Raw genomic sequence first — 5,873 nt, 5'->3', positions numbered from 1 at the left:
CTTCCGTGTCACGTGTTAGAACAAGTCAGGTGACTGTTGTAAAGGAAAGGTCATTTCGAAGGTCAGTTAATTATAAACGCTGTCGGCAGACTATACTATACTATACTATACTATACTATACTATACTATACTATACTATACTATACTATACTATACTATACTATACTATACTATACTATACTATACTATACTATACTATACTGACAAAACTTCTCAAATCAGCGAAAAGGCACTATTACCACATTAAGTTTCTGTCCAATACAGGAAACACAAACAAAATTTGGAAAACAATTAACGAGATTTTAAACAAAAATAGCAAAAACTTGTCATCCCCAAAACAAATAAAAGCCTGTGACCATACTGATGTACTCTTGACAGAAAGCAGTGACATAGCTGAAACTTTTAATGACTTCTTTTCAAATATTGGACCTAATCTTGCAGCAAATATAAATTCTCCCGAAAGTTTTGATAGTTACCTTACTGACAATTACCCCAATTCAATCTTTTTTCGTCCAGTTAATGAAAACGATGTTGCCAAGGAAATCAGTCGCTTAGATCCCCGGAAAGCTATGGGACACGATCATATTCATCCTAAACTCATCATTGATTCTGTTCATTACATTTCTCGTCCACTAACCCACATTATTAACTGTTCTCTCACTGAAGGCATATTTCCAGACCCACTCAAATTTGCAAAAATATCACCAATCTACAAGAAAGGCTCAGTGCTTGAAGCCAGTAACTATAGGCCCATTTCTATTCTACCGATACTCAGTAAGGTTTTCGAATCAATTGTACAGGACCAGCTAACCACTTTCCTCGACAAATTTAATATTATTATAAATACCCAATATGGATTTCGAAAAAAATATAGTACAAAACTTGCTTTAGCTGATTTGGTTTCAGACATTACAGACAAAATGGACAACGGTCTAATTACATTTGGCATCTTTATTGACCTTAAAAAGGCGTTTGATACTATTGACCACCAAATTCTACTCAAAAAACTTTCTTACTATGGAATCAGAGGTGTACCTCTCCGCTGGTTCCAAAGCTATCTGGAAAATCGTCAACAGGTTGTTAATATCAACGGCTTCACTTCAAACCCAAGACAGATCAAATGTGGTGTACCGCAAGGATCTATCTTGGGACCTATCCTTTTCTTGATTTATATTAACGATATTAACAAATCTACTAATGCTTTCAACATTCGACTATTTGCTGACGATACTAATCTTTTCAAATACATGACATCCACCCATATTAACCTTTCTCTTCTCAGTAAACCTCTTGACAAAGTCAACCTCTGGTGCAATGCAAACAAACTTACAATTAACATCGAAAAAACAAACTATATGGTCATAAAAACGCCCCAAAAATCCACCCATTTGGAAGGACGTCTTTGTATTGGCAATACACCCGTGAAGGGAGTGTTGTCAGCCACATACCTAGGCGTAGCAATCGACCCCTCCCTTACTTGGAAGTCACATATTGAAAAAGTGAGGAACACAATCAGCCCGAAAGTTGGCATAATTTCACGCATTCGGCACTATGTTCCTAAATCTGTCCTCATCCTCCTCTATAATAGTCTAATTCTCCCCCACCTTAGTTATTGTGTTGAAATCTGGGGAAACACTTATCCAACAGCCCTTGACCCACTTTACCGTCTACAAAAGAAAATAGTTCGTCTCATAACCTTCTCTGACTACCATGCACACTCTACTCCTCTCTTTAACCAACTTAATATTCTTGACATCTATAAACTTTGTAAACTTCAGACTTGCATGTTCATCTACGATCTAAACCATAACCGCTTTACACACACTCTTGACCATTACATCACATACCAGTTGTCCCATAGCTATCCAACCAGTGCTAACAACAGTGGTAACTTTCCAATCCCTAAGGTTAACCTCTCAATTAGTCAACACAACTTCAAGTACGCATCTATTAAAACCTGGAACTCTGTGCCTATGTCTGTAAGAACGATAAACAATAGACATAATTTTAAGAAAAACTTAAAGCAGTATCTTCTGAGGGAATAACCTTTATCTGTTGTCTCTTTCAATTTGCCACTGTAATTTTATTTCTGTATATTAGAACTTGTGCTTGTTACCTGTTCTTATTTTACTATTTTTTTCCGTTACGTTTATAAGCTTCCATTTAATTTTGCCACCAACACTTCTCCTTATTTACTAAGAATTGTATTTTTGTTGTTACTGTGAAACTCGTACCAGCCCAAATTTGTATTTATTATCTACATGTACGGTCCATGGACATTGATTAGTTCCTACGAACTATTTCCATGGCCCTCACCAGAAATGTTTTATCCGTTGCTTTCAGAGTTTGTGTATATATTTTTCTCTTCTGGTGGAATAAATTTCAATTCAATTCAATACTATACTATACTATACTATACTATACTATGCTATACTATACTATGCTATACTGGTTGATACAAAATAGGAATTTCACGTGCTCTAGTACAGTAAAGCAATCAGCTATGTCATTTATAAACATCGATAGATCATGAGATCAACAAATTAATAAATCGATCCATCCATCCATCCATCCATCCATCCGTCCGTCCGTCCATCCATCCATCCATCCACCCTGGCACCCATCCATCCATACACCCATATATTTCTGATGACCCAAACGACCCTGTATTTTTTAAATGTGGCGAAATAATAAATAGAAATTGACGCCCTCTACAACCGGATTAGGAAAATAAATTACTGTTATTTACTGATTGTACGACGGCGACCCGACCAGCTTGTATCTGAGTGACACTTATCGTTTTTTGATGACATTTTGGAGCTTCAATAAAACAACTGTTCAATGTTTCCTTCTAACTTTAAACTAAATTGTCATTTCTATGTCATCCAGACAAATGAGAGTATCACAATGCATACATGTATTTGTATATGCGGTTTTTTCTTTAACCAACCAACCAACCAACCAACCAACCAACCAACCAACCAACCAACCGACCGACCGACCGACCGACCGACATCATACCATTCCAAGACAAGAGTACCTTTAGCATGACGATAGCTGCTGTCTTCAGCATTTAAAGTGTAACAGAACTTGATTTTTTTGACAGAAATGGACACACGCTGATGAAGATTAGCTGTCTCTCCGAAATATTTGGATATAAATTGTATGGTCCACGGTGATATTACGACGAGAAACATAAAATTAAGTACGGGTGGCCATGGGGTGGCTAAGGGTTTAGTAACTGTTATGAAATGTTAACTGGGCGTCACTTTACAGGTACATGTACGTCGATCGGAAAGTATACAAGACTGATTTGCCTTTACTGAGACGTGGACCATCGTAAGGAAGTGGAAGGTAAAAGACTTCCTTAATATTTGATTTTTTTTACCCTTTTATAGTAACTGTTGCACTTACATGTACATGTAACTTGTTATATAGCGCCACCACCGATAATAACGATAACTGCAAAACGTCGCAACTATCACCTTGGTAACTACTTGCACATGTATATTAGCTAAACAAGGAAAAGTGTTCACGAATATTACTAAATATGTCAAATGAATAGTATTCGCATAATATTAATTCGCATAATATATATATATGGCTATGTGATATTCATGGCATATGGCTATATGGTATTCATTGTGTATATGGCTATATGGTATTCATGGCGTATGGCTATATGGTATTCATTGCGTATATGGCTATATGGTATTCATGGCGTATGGTTACGTATTCATTGCGTATATGGCTATATGGTATTCATGGCGTATGGCTATATGGTATTCATTGCGTATATGGCTATATGGTATTCATGGCGTATGGCTATATGGTATTCATTGCGTATGGCTATATGGTATTCATTGTGTATATGGCTATATGGTATTCATTGCGTATATGGCTATATGGTATTCATGGCGTATGGCTATATGGTATTCATTGCGTACATGACTATGTGGTATTCATGGCGTATGGCTATATGGTATTCATTGCGTATGGCTATGTGGTATTCATGGCGTATATGGCTATATGGTATTCATGGCGTATGGCTATATGGTATTCATTGCGTATATGGCTATATGATATTCATGGCATATGGCTATATGGTATTCATTGCGTATATGGCTATGTGGTATTCATGGCGTATATGGCTATATGGTATTCATGGCGTATGACTATATGGTATTCATGGCGTATATGGCTATATGGTATTCATTGCGTACATGACTATGTGGTATTCATGGCGTATGGCTATATGGTATTCATTGCGTATGGCTATGTGGTATTCATGGCGTATATGGCTATATGGTATTCATGGCGTATGGCTATATGGTATTCATTGCGTATATGGCTATATGATATTCATGGCATATGGCTATATGGTATTCATTGCGTATATGGCTATGTGGTATTCATGGCGTATATGGCTATATGGTATCCATTGCGTATGGCTATATGGTATTCATGGCGTATGACTATATGGTATTCATGGCGTATATGGCTTTCTGGTATTCATGGCATATGGTATTCATTGCGTATGGCTATATGGTATTCATGGCGTATGGCTATATGGTATTCATGGCGTATGGCTATATGGTATTCATGGCGTATGGCTATATGGTATTCATTGCATATGGCTATGTTGTATTCATGGCGTATGGCTATATGGTATTCATGGCGTATGGCTATATGGTATTCCTGGTGTATGGCTATATGGTATCCATGGCATATGGCTATATGGTATTCATGGCATATGGCTATATGGTATTCATGGCGTATGGCAATATGGTATCAATTGCATATGGCTATATGGTATTCATGGCATATGGCTATATGGTATTCATGGCATATGGCTATATGGTATTCATTGTGTATATGCCTATGTGGTATTCATGGCGTATATGGGTATATGGTTTCATGGCGTATAAGGGTATATGGTATTCATTGCGTATGGCTATATGGTATCCATTGCGTATATGGCTAAATGGTATTCATGGCGTATGGCTAGATGGTATTCATGGCGTATGGCTATATGGTATTCATTGAGTCACATACATACGTCATAGCTTTTATAAACATTCATCTTGAAGTAAACAATCAATCTGACATTGCAGTAAATAATAAACAGAATCACTGTCAATCACTCCCGCTTGCCCGCTTGCCCCCCCCCCCCCACCCATCCACCCACTCACCCGCTCACTCACTGATCGGTAGATCGATAAATCAATCAATCAATCAATCAATCAATCAACAAAAATCAGCAAACCCTACGTCATGTGACAGCTAATCAGATAGGCCTCCACAGATAAATAATTGAACAAACATTCAAACAAACAACAAACAAACTTATTCGAACTAGTTATAACTTATTTCATTCCTTTATATAATTTTTATGTTACTGTCTTGCTCTCCCAGGGTAAAAATAAACTCGAGCAAAAATAGCAATATTTCTATTCTATATAAAAAATATAATTGGTCTCGGATATTAGCAAATTATGAAATGTATCCACGTTGTATTGTACATAACTATTAAAATAATAGGAAAAGAAGAGAACAATACTAAGAGTTATAGTAGGTAAAAATAGATGAAAACAAACAGGTGGTATACAATTCTTGAAGTTTGTCGGACTTGAACCCTGATTAGTTAATTATATCTCTCTTCCTAAGGTTTAAATTCATCTCGAAAGCTGAAATTACTTGTGTCATTAAGCATGACCCAATTTCAGACCTACACCCGACAACCGATCAGCATTCGTTTTGTGTGCATAGGTTGATTTGTTACTTTAACCAATTAACCTGGACATAGCTAAGAGGGAAAAGTCCCATTGTTAGACCGGGAAAGAAATGAATGACAAAATGAATGATAAGATGTT

Source organism: Glandiceps talaboti, chromosome 5 (genome assembly GCF_964340395.1).
Source record: "Glandiceps talaboti chromosome 5, keGlaTala1.1, whole genome shotgun sequence".
Classification (NCBI taxonomy): domain Eukaryota; kingdom Metazoa; phylum Hemichordata; class Enteropneusta; family Spengelidae; genus Glandiceps; species Glandiceps talaboti.
The sequence above is the reverse complement of the archived record's forward strand: the minus strand, read 5'-3'. Positions refer to the sequence as shown.